This window comes from Pyxicephalus adspersus, chromosome 12 (assembly GCF_032062135.1).
Source record: "Pyxicephalus adspersus chromosome 12, UCB_Pads_2.0, whole genome shotgun sequence".
Lineage (NCBI taxonomy): Eukaryota > Metazoa > Chordata > Amphibia > Anura > Pyxicephalidae > Pyxicephalus > Pyxicephalus adspersus.
Window position 1 is genome coordinate 21,703,897 of NC_092869.1, and position 17,945 is coordinate 21,721,841.

Consider the following 17,945-nt stretch of genomic DNA (forward strand, 5'->3'; position numbering starts at 1 on the left):
GACGACGACGCTGGAATAGGAAAACGACGCTGGAATAGGAAAACGACGCTGGATGTGCACAGCGGGACCATGGAGGTAAGGCTGTGACAAAAATAAGGGCTTAACCATCCTAGCCATTTTTTTTTGCCCGTACGAAGGTCGGGCATAACGGCTAGGTGGTTAAACACAAGCTATAAAAACAATGGATGGAAATTCAATAAAAATACTCAGTACATAGCACCAAACAATTGTGTATATCATTGAGATGTTGTAATAGATTCTAATAATCTAAGATTCTAAAGTTTCGCAAAATGAATCTGCTTCATCTGGGATTATACTGGACCTCAATAGATAGAATGCACTATATTATAAACAAGTAGAATAATTAATACTCTTATAACCCCAATTTTCACATTTACAAGCAATACAATATATAATCCATAAGTACATACCAAGGATGTAAAACCACAGAAAATAGTATCGAGTGTCACTAAGCCTGGCATGTGTTTTTTTTTATATTTGAGTCCATTTTGTGACATGTACTGAACTGCCTTTAAAGTCCCACAAATATACCTACCTTTCAATGTACTCAAGAATTTAGGGATATTGGCAGTATATATCAATTGGTTTGAGTTCGCACAACCTATTAGCTATATCCAAGAGTCACTTATAATAATAAATAGTATAGGCATAACTGCATACGTATTAATTGAAGACCAGCACTAATTACATGTCCATGCTTTTTCTAAATTCATAAAATGATGGTTTCTTAAATTCTATATGTGTGATTATAGTATGAACACCCAGTGTGGCTATAATGGTGAATATACTGCACAGAGACTAAACATATCAACAGAATAATACTATGAAAAGTCATTTCATTTGACAAATGCTGTTCTGAACTGTAGGAATGAAAGGTACATTAGGATTTGGATTACTTTTATATAATGCCATGATTTGGAACAAAACAGTGTGCATATGAATAAACATTCCACCCTTTATGATCATAGGGGAAAATCCTTGTTTTGCAGCAGTATAAGCCAGCCAATCAGTGTTATCTAAAAGCCTGATTAAAAAAGGCTGAACAGGCAACAAAATGTAGAGAAAAGGCAATGAAACACAGCGTCTTTGTTTTTAAATCTCGGACTGCGGCTTTAAAAAGAAAGAAAGAGAAAATGAAAAGCTTTGCTGTGCCTTGATTCACACTTCTTGTTTTATGGTCGCTCTTATGCTAGGCTGAGTGTCAGCGTTAATGTATGTAGATTTCATTTCTGACTTGTGATTATTTGACTGTTCATTTTACCAAGATTAATGGTGTGTCTGCTATCTCCTGAATGCAGTGCTAGCCTTATCTTTAATAAAAGAGATGAGGCCATTAATCAGACTTTGTCAGCAGCCCTGACTAAGACATTAAATGTACTGTATGGGATAGGTAAACACAGGACAGACCATCCCTTACTCCACTACATCAGGCAAAAAAACACTCATTATATTTATCATAATTTCACATCTGCTGTTTTTGAAGCAATGTACCATGAGGCCATAAACTGTATTACAACTGTGCATAAATTCAGCTGATTTGTGGATGGACTGACTAATTCTTAAAGTACATTTCGGAAAAAAAACAAGCAGTGAGGCCTGAAATTGCAATTTCATAAAGGTACTAAATTATAGAGTGCAGAATCACGATTTTGCTTGATGTGATTCTGCGGTGACCATTTTTATAAAAAGTGACAGATCTCCTTGTGATTGAGTCAATAAAATAAGGACGAGTGAGCCGGATACTCAAACAAGATTAAAGAGGAAGTGAATGACAAAGGACATGAATGCCGGAGAGACATCGACGCGGTTCTCATCCTGCCAGGGAAATGGCACTGGGATGTAACTATTAATAGCTGGCACGCTTGTGTGGTGTTAATTAATCTGTTCACCTGGTCCAGACAATGTAATATTTTGAGAAATGGAGCCATGGAAAGGGATCCAAATTCTGTGTGTGTAAAAAAAAAGAAAATGGCAGAAAATTGTTTATTTATTTGGTGAACTGAGCATTGTGTGTTAATTATATCTATTATATCTGCAACACATTTAAGAAATGTTTAAATGAAATGTCTTCGGCTTGATGCACGCAGTTAGGCAGAAGATTTATGGGCTACAACCTCTGATTATAAACCCCAATGCACAAGCTCAGCACCGATGTACAAGATATATTACTTTGTTATATGGAACATGCAATATATTTTCTTTGTATTAACTGGCACTTGTATTATAAAGCTTATTAAATAAAATGATGTAAATAACAGCGGCACACTCTCTTACATCTTTGGCAAACATACTGGAGCACTGCTATTTCCTGTAATACTTTAGAAATATTTGGGCTTATGACCAAATATCATGGTACATTGTGTTAAGTAAAAGAGAACATAAACAACTGGGGCGATGCAGAAGAAATTGAGGGTGCTCCAGCTGCATTTCTCCCCCAGATCTGCTTTTTCCTGCAGTCCATCTCTGTTCAGAGAACAGATACATTGATAAATAGGACAATCATATTTTAGGCAAACCTGCTTTATGTTGACTAAAACAGTGGTCGCCAGCCTTTTCGGACAGATTGACCACTTAATTTACAAGCTCGGGACCACATGTGTGTGGGAAGAAACCTTCCTTTTAGTGATGTCATGATACCAGAACCCACCCACTCTCCCATGGCAGTGTCAGATCTGCGATGGGAGAGTGGGCAGGTTCTGGTATCATGAGGTATCATGACAGAGACACAACCCGCCCACTTCCCTGAGCCTGAAATCTGTATGGGGAACATGGACGGCGGCTCTTGCTGGTGCATCCCCCAAGTGGGGTCCTTCTCCCAACCCCGCTCGGGGGCGCACCGGGCCAGAGTCGCGGATCACCAAACCACCAGTGGTCCGCAGACCTCCGGTTGGCGACCACTGGACTAAAACATTATTTGTTTTTGTACTACTGCTTAGTGAGAGTTTGAATCTTCTAAAAAAACAGATTTAAACTCTGTCCATAGGGTTTTAAATCTGGGATATGTTTATTTCCCTAGTGGTCTTTTTTCAACCTGACTTACAAAGTAACTGTGTAAACAAAACAAGCTTTTGCACTCCCATACTATTTTATCAATTGTTTCTAGAACAGCTGTATAAACTCTGTATTATGACATCAGAATTTATACAGTAGGAGGCCTCAAAAGTTACACTGTATCGCCAGTCTCTTTAAAATCCCAATAGGTGCAATGTAAACTTTTCCTATACCTTCATTGCTGGTTGTTGCCAACTTGCAGTTAAGGGAGGCGGTAAAGAAAAAAGAAGTAATGATACACTCACTTCCTTTTTGTCTAAGTTCCTGTCATCTCCCCAAGCTCCTGCATAACTTTTACAGATAGATGGATAATGTTATCTGTGTACATAGTGTATGTCAGTGTATATTACTATTAAGGTTAATGTAAATCATGGTGACTGGTAATGTGGGATTTTTTGTTCTCAGTTTGTGTCTTTATAAGTAGATATTACACATCTGAAAAACATGTTATTGTTTAATATGTTAATATTAACAGTTACCTTGCATGCCCTATATGAGGGAACATAAACTGCAACTTATGTTTTTCCATCTCAAAATAAATGATCAAAAACCCCACATGGCCTTTTGATACACTAGCTTTTGGCAAATTTTAAGCTGTATATTATGTTATAAACCAAATTTTCCATGTTAGGACATAACGTTTAGAACAGTATACAGGAATAACCAGCCTCTGTTTAAGAAAATGAACGTATTTATTTATGAATATGTACAGCAAAAAACATAGGTTAGCGGTGACATCTGTAAGTGCTGATGACTGGCAGACAATAAGAACAATAGATCTATTCTGTAGACCTATTTTTACATTTGACACATTGCTTCATCTTGATGAGCACAAGTAACAGAGCAGATATAGATAGTGGTGGTAGTGGTGGCTACGATCAGTTGAATCTTTATTTTTTTTTAGAATCTGGTGGTGTACTTTAGACAAAAGGGTGACAAGATGATGATTTTTTGGCATCAGAGATGGAAGCCGCAAAGAGACTTTTCTATTTTTTTTTTTTTGATGAACATCAACTTTTAAGCTCCTGAAGGCAATAGACTAGTACATTTTTTTAACTGACAATGACTGACTTCCACTGAATATTGGGTCGAAGAGAAGGTGTATGGTACACTAAGCCAGCTGACAACACTTGTTGCAAAATCAATTTTCAGAAAACACTGAGCAAATCGGATGGATGCTAATATTTAGTCTATCCATGGCTTAGTTGTGGCACCTCTGCCTTTGGCCCCAAAATGATATATAAACTATAATGGTTAAAATAGTTGGTGCTACACATGGCAATGACAGCTTCCTAGCTTAGATAATGGAAGACCAAAGCTGAACTAGGCAGACAGAGTTCTTTTTGGGACAAGAGGAGGAGAGTGTCTTGTTTGAAAAACAAGTATGTTAAAGCATATCTAAACTCCAAATTCTTATTTTACATAAAAGGGTAGACAACCCTTTTATTTAAAGTAAAAATGTTGTTTGTTGTTTTAAGAGCAACACCCTTTTTTTTTTAAACAGCAGCACCACCCCTTCAAGTCTTAAACACCGTGGCGCACAGGTTCCGGGGGTGCCTACGTCAAGCATCCCGGGAAGCTCTTGGATGCGCTCTTGCATGCGCAAAAGGAGCCCTTTCATAAAAAAAAATTGCCAATCTCACGCAGGCACAGTGAGATCGTCAATTTTTTCGCAAACTACATCAATCTACATCGTAGTGTGAGATCAGGTGATGCAGGAAGAACCTGGAAGAAGAGAGGAGAAGATATCAGCCCCCGGGAGCGCCGGGCCGAAGACAGACACTGGGACAACGCGGGGCCCAATGTAAAACACCTGACAGATAGACTGATCTGCGGGATTAAAGGTAAGTGTTTTCCTTTTGGGTTTACTATCGCAGACTGTGCAGACTGTGGTTAAGTAAATTTTAATGTAGCTTTATTTTCAAAAGCCTACAATAGTTTTTTGTAAACTTTCAGAAACATCTTCAGACATGGTACAGGGCTATCAGAATAGTATAGAACTTTGGAAGGAAACTACAATTGGTTGGTAAAGGTATATTCGGCATCAACTTTTGTTACTTTGACTAAAAGTCTTTTTTGATCTTCTAAACTCAAACCAGATTACTCTTTACTTGTTTTTCCATGGCCTTATCTGACACTTTATTGTTATGGCCACCATCATCTAAGCCTGGAGCTGACACCCTGTAAAAAGATTAGGTTTAGGTCTAGGTCCTGTCTTTCCATCAGTATCTTTTTCCACAAGAATCAGTGCCACCACCCATGTCAAAGCCATGTGCAGCAGCATGGGGATTGACAATTGTTTTGCCCCTAGGTTGAACATTCTGCATCTCAGAAACATATACTTAGAAGACTTTTTAAACATTTGGATGTCTACTCACATCCTCAATGACTCATCAACAACCAAATACTTCTTTTATCCCCATTTGAACAAATGTCATCTACCAAAGGGAGATGCTGATAATAAGCACTGTGATGATAGAAAATACCTGGTAATGGAGGCTAAATGGTGCTTTACATGTGCCAAAGCACATCCTAAGAGTCCTATAGTTTATAATCTGAGATGATCTGGTCTTTTTACAAGTTTACTAAATGAGTGGTAACAGCAAGCTTGCAAATCTGATGCTAGCTTACTCTTCATACCAACTGGTCTTAACTTTTTCACAACTCTGGACAGTTAGATTCTGTATACAAAGATAAAAGCTCATTCATCTCAAGCAGAACTACGTTACCTAAGGTTTGTACCTAAAATATACTAGAACATGCTGCTGCTATCCTAATATTTTATTTTAAGACATAAGTTGAATATTTCGTGGATATCCTTAATAAGAACAACTGTAACATTGTAGCTCCTTTATTACATAGGAACTTCAAAATTACCAAAGGGTTTATTGTCACGAGATCGTAATGCAAATACATACATATACTTTTGCTTCATATGCTACATCTATACTGGTAGGTATTGCAGATAATATAGGTACCACAAAAAAACATAATAAAATGGGGAAAAAGGGGAGGAAGGGGACATTTCCAGTAATCAATTAATGTACAAATAAGTACTCTATTAAATGTTATGTATTCCATGATATCATGGAATATAAACTATCCATGATAGTTTTTGTAATGTATGTACACAATATATACTAAAAAAGACAGCAATCCAAACACATTTAATAAGGGTGGTAGGTAAGACTATGAAGATAAAAAAATGAGAAGGACAGAACTTCAAAGGAAGGGTGTTGGGAAGGTAGGAGAGGGGCTTGGTAAGAGCATGTGTATAACAGAGAGGGTAAAATTTTTTATGGTAGTATGAGTAATAAGGTTGGGCCATGGGGTGGTACTAGCTATCGTAACGTAGGTTATACGTTGTTTACAGTATTGTGAGGAGAATGGGAAGGATTGGGCTACAATATTGTAGTGAATGCAAAGAGAAGGGGCCATGTTTTTTTTTTAAATTTCAACACTTTTTAAATAATTTAGGTTAAAGAAAGAGGTTTGATTTTCATACATTTACCAATGTGTTGTCATGTGAAAAATGAGGTAGACGTAGTCCCCCTGTTGCATACAAGATAGGGACTGTACGTTTGTTCTTAAGTTGAGTTGGTATGTAAGTCAGAATAGGTACAATATTTTAATAAATGCAATTAGGACAGATGTTTGTCTCAATATATTATTAGGCAGTGTGGTGTCAATTACTGTATTGAATCCTCAGAAAGCAAAAAAAACTGTAAAGAGCTTAGACATGATATGCAGAAAGAAACAACTGCAGCGTTTGTTTTGGTCATTAAAGAATTACAAGATGTTGCAGAAGTGTTTGGTCTCAACTGTGTTTAGCAAAAGACTTCTGCAAGTAATGCAAATTGCCCACCCCCCCATCAAGCCTTCATCCTGCACATGAACAAGCAGTGAAGACCGGTTCGCATCTAGGAGTCGTCCATATGTCGGACAACCTGTACAGCCCTTAAAACTTGACTTTTAATGATATTTAAATGTTAGATTTTATCCAAACATGGATGAAAGTAATATAGGTAAACAAATTACATAAAATAAAATAGTTTAATCATTCTTAAATTCTAAAAGAAAAAGTGCACAATTGCCAGGTGGAACAGTAAGTATACCCCTACATTTACTGCCATTACAATTCAATCTATGATTTAAAACCAAGCGTTCCAAATTTGGCACCACTAATTAGAACCTACTTAGGGGGTATGCAGATGAAGCCTATTATGTCTTTAAAGGTCTGGTGTTTTCCTTGCTATTGATATATATTGTCATCATGCCAAAATCCAAAGAACTCTCTAAGTACCATAGAAAAAAGGTTGTGGATGTCTATAAGTATGTTAAGGGATTTAAAAATGTTGTCAATTTATTAGTTGAAATCAGATATTCCAGTGTAATAATGTTCAAATGGCATGTATTTTAAGCAATAGTTATTATTTCCAGGACTGGCTAGTCCAGCAGATTCAGCACAGGAGCTGACCATTTAATTGAAATAAAGTTTCCAAGAATCCCATGCATTTGGGGCCAAACTGCATGCATCTACTTTCAGAGGTTGCACCAAAATATTCGATTTAGAGTGTGCCATGCAATTTGCTTTCCAAAAAATATTAAACCAAGAATAAAAGTAAGGAAAATATAAAAAGTGACCAGGCCTTCTGCAACAATGTGCTATGGACTGATGGTATTAGGATAACATTGTTTGGCTTGGTACCAGTAAACAAAACAACATTTTAGGAGAACTTCATACCAGCTGTGAAGCATACTGGTTAACATGTTAAAGTTTGAGCCCTAAACAGCTTGCAGTCATCAAATTAACCATGAGCTCATGATAATAAAAATTGCCTAATATTGCAAGGTCTTCTGTCCAAAAGTCAAAGTTGAAATTAATCTTTTAACACAATACTGATCCAGTTCACATTAGCAAATCTTAGAAATGGCTCAAAACGAAGAAACGATGGAAGGTAATAGTCCTAATTTAAATTCCATTGATATGTTGCCTGATTTGAAAGGGACAGTATTATGCCTCTTTTAAATAGTGAAGTTAAATTTTCAATAGTAAAGTGGTAAAAAATATAAATGTCCATGTTGGAGACTGGTGTGTTTTTATGCAAATGAAAGTAGTCTGTTCCGGCCTAACGTCCCTCTGGTCAATCCGGCTTATTCCTGGCAGGCAGGGGTTGGCAACCTCCAAAGCCGCATGCGGCTATTGAGCCTCCTTGTTATGTCTCCCTTTCCTATTTACCGCGGCCGGCGTTAACACTTCCGCCGCTGGGGTAAGGGGACATTCCCTCTCCTCCGTATGCATTGCGGAGTGTGCCTTCTTGACCTCCTAAAATGGCCTAGTAGCCAAAAAAGTTTTCTTACCCCGACTCTAGACTGACAATCATCCATTTTTGGACATTCTTAACAATGAATACTTAGATCAGATGTTCACATAGAAGTGGCTTTTTTTTTCCCCTAAACTCCAGAGCAGCTCCATATTGTCTGGAAAAAAACAAAACAAATATAGCACCCTCCTAAATTAACTCATCACTAGATTTTTAAAAATAAGATGTACATATACTGCGCATTTAACAAGACAACACAATGCAAATATTTTCTTACACACTGCTAGGAACCTTACAATTGTAAACTTGCTAGTAAAAATATATTGATAATAAATCCAAGCCAAATTAAATGTTTTTTTTTTCCAAATACACAACAATCATTAAAGGCCTAAAAGGTGAAATATGAAAGTAAGATAAACTTTTGCAAATGTTTTTTCACACAAAAATGTTACAAGACTTCCCAGCACACCTACTTATCCACTTACCAACTATTTACAGTAAGAATGGAGGTATTAGTTGCAGACATTTGCATATCTATGTGAAACACACTATCTTGTCAAAATGTAAAGAGTGGTCCCTAACTCTAAAGTATCAGAGTTCCTACAAATCATATAATTTCTAGTGCCTCTGCAGTTCTTTCCCAGGGTCATATACGTCTGACAACGATCAGCCAATGCTACAGCCTCTTACTTCCTCCTGCCTGCAGAGGATTGATGACATCTCATCGTTTTTTCAGCCAAGCCAAAGTTACATGTCTGCTTATTTATAATAAAATGTATATTTATTTTGGAAAAAAAAGTACTGTTGCTGTTTATGATAATTTACTATAAACACATTTGTTCATACAGATGTAAGATTACTGAAAAGTTCACATTAACTAGTATATCTGTGATATATATACAAGAATTTGTTTCGCATGCAATATGCTACTACAAATTACACCTTTCCAAGATAAAATGGATATAATAACCAAAAACATAAAATTTACACAAAAGAAGAAACACTACTATCAGAAGAGTTGGTATAGATTGGAAATTTATTTTTCCATTGTTCCTAATAGCCACTGCAGTAACTACAGCAGCTCCACTGCTTACAGGCAATGCCAGTCCCAGAATTTAAGTGTACAAGTGTGGAAATATATACTTTTTTTTGCACATTTCCTATAACTCAATATGTATTGTTCAGGCTTTTCTATAAAATGTGTTAGCACATTCTAAAAATAAATTAGAAAATGTTAAAACATTTCAGTCCAAGTTTATTATTGCTCTTCAGTCGTGGAAGGGTCTGTAAGATAATTAACACTCAGCATCCCTTAAAGTGACAGGATGAAATAGCTTTGTAAATGTTTAATTAAATTCAAGACGTAACATTTAGAAGTTGAGGATACCAATCAGACCTTCCCTGTTCCCTGCCTAGCCAGCTGCAAAATATAGTAACTTCTAAGCAGTGTATAAAACATAGTGCTCAATTCACTTTATTAAAATATCCAATAATAATTGATTTAAAGGCAATAAAGCGTGTTCATTAGAGGGTTTATATTTAAGAAATATTGAAAGTATACCTAAAACTGTCACTTTTATTGTGAATGAACAGGATAATATGATTTGAACAGAGTGTGATGATACTCAGGATTTGTCCTGCAGCTTTCTCCGATAGCTCGTAAAGAGCTGAAATTTAATATGATGCTTTCAGTCAGTTTAATTGAAATTTAATTGCCACTTTGGGCAGAAGGTTTAGAACTGATCAATAAAATACTATAGTTCTTTTGCCTTGGCACAAGATTCTCCCTTAGACAGGGCCTTCACCACTGTCGGAATGTTACCCACACATTAAATCTGGGACATTTGTTAAAGGAGGCTAAGAACCAGAGAGCTCTTTTATGATTCTGAAGCAAATGTTCTTGATTTATGACAGTAAAGCTAGAAGCTAATTCAAAACAAAAATTTAAAACATTTTTTCAGAATGCAGATGATTGTAATTAAATGTTTTATGGGCCTGTGGTTGATGTATCTGGAAGACCATAGATTCCCAAATGGCTATGGTGGTTGCAAGGCAAAATAGGATGGTAAAACCCATACACTATGAACTGTACAATCATAAGGAAGTCCTTAGATAAAACTATATTTTTTTTATTGTGAGTCTCTTTCAACTCTTACAGTGTTACTGTATTTGTAACTGTGATGGCTATTGTCAACACTGAACAATGCAAGATCTGACAGAAAAGTGACCATATGCATGACAACTTGAAGGCCTGATTGAAAACTTTAGCCCGGCACAGAGGAAGGACCGGGCATCAACATATTTTTCTCTCTTTTCTTTTCGGTTCTTCTTCCTACATCACCCAGTCTTGCACTGCGCAGGCACGAGATTAGGTAACGTAGTTGGGGAGATTGGCAATTTTTTTCTTCCATTAAAAAAGCGCTCCCGGGATGTGTAATGTAGGTATCCCGAAAGGCTTTGCGCTCCATTCTGTCTTGATCGCTGCAGCTATTAGGACAGTAATGGGATGGTGCTGCACCTTTTTTTTTTAATAAGTGTGTTGCTTAGTGTTGCACTTAAAAAAAAATACAATTTTTACTTTTAATAAAAGTAAAAACTTTTCCCACCCTTTTATGTAAAGTAGATATTTTGAGTTTAGGTCTGCTTTAAGAAATTTGGATGTGACATGTTTTACCTATGCTGTCTACAATATAAGGCAAGGATGAAAAATGTGTGTGTGTGTTTTTTCAGGAATACATCCTTACGAAGGGGTGCTGAGAAGTTTTTGGCTTTCCCCCCTTCCAAATGAAACAGAAAAATGAGTGTAGGCATATGACAGCCTAATATATTAGTATGTAACTGTGAAAATATCAGGTATTTGTGGTTCTTAAAACTGTTTTTTCTTTTAGTGAGAAGCTGTGATGGCAGAGGCACAAGCAAGTTTCACATCGTTGGAGTTACGGGCCATCATGAAGTTTTTGTTTCTCCAGGGAAAGTCAGCAAAGGACATTCACAAGTTGAGATGTCACAAACACTGGGGGAGAAGTGTCCTCTTCCTACAGCATTGTCAAAACCTGGATATCTCGTTTCAAGACCGGGCATTTCACCATTGAAGATGAGCCTTCAGTGGGTGCCCCCCAACCTCAACTAACCCGGCAACCTGTGATGCTGTCCATGAGCTGACTGAGCGTGTTGGGTTTGTTATCACCACTATCCTAGACATGCGCAAGCTTTCAGTGAACTGGGTGCCGAAATGTTTGAACAGTGATCAGAAAAAGGAACGAGTTGAAGCATCCATGGAGGTTTTGGCCCATTTTGAAGCTGCACAGGACTTTTTAGCTAGGTTAGTGACTGAGGATGAAACCTGGCTCCACATCTATGATCCTGAAACCAAGGAACAGTCAAAGGAAAGGCGCCACAGCGGGTACCCGCAGCGGAAGAGGTTCCGAACCCAGAAGTTAGCCAAAAAAGTCATGGCATCCATTTTCTGGGACAAAGAGAGTTTTCTGTTGGTGGACTACCTACCTCAGGACTCTAGTATCACCGGACAGTATTATGCACCTGCGCACACATCCATTGTTGTGGCTGCCAAAATCAACACCCTAGGTTTCCAATTGGTCCACCAACCCCCCTACTCACCTGACCTGGCCCCTTCAGACTATTATCTGTTTCTGATTTTGAAGAAACACTTAAAGGAGCAACATTTTGAGGACATTTCTGACGTCAAAGATGCTGCTGAGAGCTGGTTTGCGGCCCAACTAAAAGACTTTTATTTGAACGGTCTAGAAAAGCTGGAACTACGCTGTACCAAGTGCATCAGTCTCATGGGGGAATATGTTGAATAATTGTGTCAGTTCATAACTCTGGCTCTTATCTTTCTGGGCAAAGCCAGGAACTTCTCAGCACCTCGTATTTTATGCCTAAATAGGTGCCTTTCCTTGATGTATGGGGGCTTGAACTAAGAAGAAAACCTTCTGTAAACATGAAAATGAAAGGTAAAAAGTTCTGCCTGTAAATGAAGGTATATTGAGAAAAAATACTAATACAGAGGTCATGGAGTTATATATTAACATATATATAATACTGGAAATTAAAATGTGTTCACTGTAATGAAAACAAACAGTACCTCACAAACTAAGAGAATTGTTAAATGACTAGAAAAATGTATCCATAGAATAGTCACAGTTCTACTTGAAGCTCTGATCCAAAATAAAACATTTCCTACATATTGATTAGTTTGCTTGGAGCAATAAATCTGTTTCATATTGTTAGGTGTGGGGGACAAATTTTTTTGGTAATTCTTGTGAATCATTTTCATAATCATTATCTTTGTATTCCATAGAGTCAATCTTCTTTGCAATGGTCAGTTGTATATATCAGTTCTTGCCCTAGCTTTTTTAATTTAATTTCTCTATTACAGAAATGTAATCACCTGGTTGATCCTAATCAAATGACACACTTAAAGTTTTAAACTGGGACAGTAAAGCAGTTATGTCAATATAGAAAAATAGGAGATGCTCAAATCTACATGTGTTCAGTTTTTACCAGGTCTGAATGCCATTAGAGACAAACACAAATTCATATTTACCTTGCCAACAGCTATGAGACTGATGACAAGTCAGTGAGAATGTTGCCCATGGTGTAACTTAAAGCGGAACTAAACTGAAAACAAAAAAAAAATGACACTTATTTTAAATCCTGCAGATCCCTTGATGCCGTTGGTTCTTCCCGAGATGCAGTCCCGCGTCGTCCTGGAATTCCTCTTTATCGCGGTTCCTCCTCGGTCTTCTTTGCATGTCACGCGATCTCACACTGCGCAGGTGTGAGATCGAGTGACGTAGCCTGCTGTAAAGGGGAAAAAAGTGGATCTCACTGTGCTTGCGTTAGATCGGAATCTCTTTCCCTTAATAGAAAAAATGCCCCATCTGCACATGTCCGAGGTTAGACCATGCACAGAAGGAGAACCCAGAGCCTCCTGACATGGGCATCCCGGGAGGCTCTGCACTCCCTTTCAGTCTTGATCACCTAGGCAACTGAAAGACTGAAAGGGGAGGTGCTGCACCCTTATTTTTTTTTTTTTTAAAGGATGTTGCACTTAAAAAATAATAACATTTCCCCTTTACATATAAGGGTTGTCTAAGCTTTTATGTAAAGTGAAAATGTAGAGTTTAGGTACGCCTTAACAACAGACTCACAGCTGCAAGCCCCTTGTTATGGTACACATTTGGCAGCAACTTCCCACAGTGTACTGTAACATGCTGGCTTTAGAATGGTGTATGGGTCCGAAAATGCTTATGATAGGAGGTTTGCAACACCATGGTTTCATAAATATTTGTTTTAGGTTTAGGCCAGCCAGTAACAAAACTTATGCTTTTACAATGCACTGGGGCTGGTTTTCACTAGAAAGCCTCATGGGCAGAGTGGGGTGAATTCACAATTCTGCGGACCTAGCTACGTGTGATTGTTTTGTCAGAGAAATCTATTCTGGGGAGCTAAAAGGCTAAAGCTCTCAAGTTCCCAAACTGGTTTCGGGTGTTCCCAAAGAGGGGATTACTTTGAATAAGAGGAATTAAACTGGACTCTGGATATGTAGGATGCTTGGTGGAGCAGATCTTCTTTAATCCAACTGGATGCCTAAATTGCTTTTTATTTTTCCTTATGACTGGAAACAACAGCATTAATTTTGTTTAAACAAAGTAACTTGGTACATCCACTTTGAGACTGATGCTCAAAGTTACTAAAAATTTTCATCAGTATTTGTCACAAGGTTTTTTTTGATTTTTTAGAATCAAAGGTCAAATGTTCAGGTCATTGCTAAATATCACCAATACCTAGGATACCTGTGCTAATATTATACAAAAAGTTATGAAATTTCAAATTGTGGCATTTTTTCTTAAATTACTGACCTATACCACATTTTATAACAATGATTACTGAACTGTTGTATGTCAACCTTAAAACTGTCTTACGAGAAATGTAATATGTAAGGAAAGATAAGTTAGCAGACCTTGATTGTTATTAGAAAAATGAATACATCTCTAAACCAAAAACACTATTGTTTATTCCAGCTAACAGACAATAGATGCAGTGGTTGCACTAGTTTTCTTTTCTGAAACTAAGTTCATTTTCTGCAAGTACAGAAAATGGTTGATGATCCAACTGGAATCCCAGTGTACTTGTAACTTTGTGTGTACTGAAATGAAAATTCAAAGCTAATAGCTTTCTCAGCTATTTTCTGTGAATTGTAGAACAATACTTTGTGTAAACGGGATAAAGTGAAATAAAGGTGTGTTTGGCCCACATTGGGAGAGCAGTCTAGGGAGACAACCTTCACCAGCAAAAGAGAACTTTCACAAGATTAATGATACATGTAAAAAAAAAAAAAAAAGTGCAATATTGTGATATAGCTACCACATGTGCTATTATATATTTACAAATTGTGAACATAAAGTATCTTAAAATGTAACACACATTGATATTATTTAAGTATCCTTTTCATATTCATTTTTTCACGTTATCTTAAAAAACATCATTGGACTGACTATGCAGTTACAATAAAATGACTCGGTCTATTGGATAACTGAATTCTATTTTAAATCCCCAGTGTAGTCATTTAACCATTAATCATCTGTTCCTATGAGATTGGTTTCTGGTTTCTACTATCTTACTTATGAAAAGCTAAAAATACAGTTTTTTTGTAGACATTTTAGTAGTTTTGCATTTTTTCTATTATTGAGGAAATATGTCTTAGGTGTTATCTGTGACTCGCTCTGACAAAAAAGTTTGGGAATTTTTGCCTTTAATCTTTGACTAATAAATTAAACTCTGGGTTGCGACACATACAGTTTATTTTTCAAATATAGCTAATGAACTACTAATACTATAATGGTATACTCTAGTACATGGAAAACCAGAGGAATTTTTTTTGCTGTGTGTCACAATATGCAAAAAATATAAAAATGAATTAACCTAATACAGAAGGAGATGCTGGCCCTGGATGAAAACTAAATCAAGATAGCTTTATCCTAAATCAAGAAAAGCATATAAAAACTTTTCTGGATGTATTATTATCACTGTGAAATGTACTAGGTACCTCTAAGTCTTTTGACGCCCTCAAGGACAAGTTTAGCTTATTTAATATAAATACTTATAAACATGTTAAAATGGTCTTTCCTGGGCCAAGTATTTGCAGGTTATTCTGCTGACTTCTAGCCTTGCTTTCAGTGGGCCGTTTATGATCCCTTATAGCAGTTACAAACAACTCTCGCATTTAGAACCCTAGTGCTTAGGAGGATTTTCCAAATTGTTGAATATCCCCAATCTTTTACAATTCATATAAGACAACATTGTAGGCAGATGACAGTTTGAAAAAGAACAGAGTAAATAAAGTAAATTCAAAGATACATTAAAAGACAGGAGCATGAAAAAAGGTATGTAGCAATCCAGGTGAATACTTTGCAGGTGTTTGATGTGTGTTTTGCCATAGGTGAGCTGTATTTATGAAGGCAATGATTTGTGAAATGTGTGTATATATATGCTGTTACAGTCACAGTATTGGACTGCACTGAAGAGAGGAAGGGGTTTTAAAAAGATGGTCACCTTCAGAAAGTCATTAATGAAAAAATGGCTATAAATATTTTCAAATGTCAGCACTGATAGGAGAATCCAGCAAGGCGTGCGCTGTAAATCAGAAGCGGGACCTTGGGAAAGAATTAAAAAAGGGACAGGGTTCCTTGGTATTTTAGAAGTAATTACTAACGGAGAGAGGGTAATGATGGCGCTGTAAATCACATTAAGTTTGGCCATTAGAGGTGGATTGGTTTATAAAGCGCAGCCACGTTTCTTGGAAATTGCAGGGAAAGTTATTTCTACTTTTCCGTTTAGATTATTCATGTCCCGCCCAGCTTTTCTTCTTCCCCTTCCCTTCTGAATACTACTCATCCGATAAGGATGATTGCAGCACCATCACATTACAGAGCAGGTAGTGATAAATGTTAATTTTGCTGGGTCTGGATAGCTTCTCATGATCAAGCTTTGGAAAACAGGCAGCTATTTGAATATTTACACATGTATATCACATGCCAATCAAATGTGAATATGTCTAATAAATGTATGTCTTACTATGATATAGGTCTTTGATCACTGTTTATTTACCCTGGGGTAAATGTGCTGCATCATTACCATGCTGTAGCATTGTAAATACAAATACTAAGGGGCTCAATCAAAAACTGTTGTATGGCTACATTACACATTGAAAAACTCAGCTGAGGAAAACTGGCTTATCAACTGATCAGTTCCTTTTCAATTATGGAATGCTCTCTGCTCCTTTGATCAGAGAGAACTTGTAGGGGTTTATAGTGTTGCAGTGGTACATTACAAAGAGCTTGTGATTGTTGTTTTTTCAACTTTAGTTTCTTGGCCTCTTTTTGGGTTGTGAAGAACTATGGTCCCCTTTTTAAACAATATGTGCTACATCTCCTATTGTAAGTGTAAATACACTCATATTCTTTAGTCCTCTGCAAAGTCTCACATATACCTATTGGTGCCAGTTAAGTTCCACAGCGGTGTCCTGTGAAGGATGGGGGGCAACACTGCTGCACTGCACTTGTAATCCCTGCAGTGCTGTGATGATCAGGTAGGCTGTGCATGGGATGAGATCATTTTGCAGGGGATCATGGCTATCAGCATTGTTAGGCTTAGTCTACACAGACGTTTCCCCAGAGTTTATCTTGAACGTTTAAAAGCCCATGTTTAAAATTCCCACTCATTCCAATGAGCTAGTCTACATCAGACAGTTTGCTTGAGGAATGTTTTTGAGCATTTAGGGTAATGCTCTTTGCTATATTTTAAAAATTAGAATGTTTGAAAACGTCCAAGAATGTCTTAACCCCCCTAGCGGTGTTCCTGAGTGTCACACTCGGGGTCGCTAAAAACAGTAAAACCCCCCACTTACCTTGTTCCTTTGGCATCCTCTGGCGTCCTGCTCGTCTGTCCAGGTCCTCTGGCGGTGTCTTTCTTCTCCGATCTTCGCCCAGCGACTGCAGATACGTTCTACAGGGTTTCCCGGTGATGTTGGTGCATGCATCAGTTCATGCAGGAGGCGCGACAGGAAATTCAAATAATTTTGTATATATATATATATATATGTGTAAAATAAATTTCCATGCAAAAATTGTAACGCTTTTTGCATAGGAATACTGATCTAATTTGAACGCTGGGGGGTTAAAATGATAAAAAAACATCAATAGAAATCTCCACTGTGTGTTTTTTTAGCCATTTCCACGCTTTTATAAGTGTTGTAACGCTTATGAATGCTTCAATTGAAAACAGTGGAGGCTTTTTCTAGCATTTAAAAGTGTTTTTAGAATGAATTTGGAATCTGGAAGCTCCCTTTAATAAGTAGACCTCCTGATGTCTGCCTCCCCACTCTGGGGAATGAGTACAGGATTCATAATAACCCTTACTCTTTCCTTGAAAGGGTTAAATATACTTATTTAATAGGACTTTAATGTGAAAGTTGTTTTATTTTTATTATATGTTTGTGATTGATGTACTTATTGATGTAAACTG

General features: G+C 37.1%; 1 long non-coding RNA gene across 1 annotated transcript in view; it reads left to right on the top strand.

Moving 5' to 3' along the window:
* Positions 1-17,945, top strand: part of LOC140342362 (uncharacterized) — a 126,457-nt gene that overhangs the window by 69,761 nt on the left and 38,751 nt on the right. The window contains exon 3 of the long non-coding RNA XR_011923057.1: positions 11,285-12,370. This is a non-coding gene — a long non-coding RNA (uncharacterized lncRNA). The remainder of the gene's footprint in view (positions 1-11,284; positions 12,371-17,945) is intronic.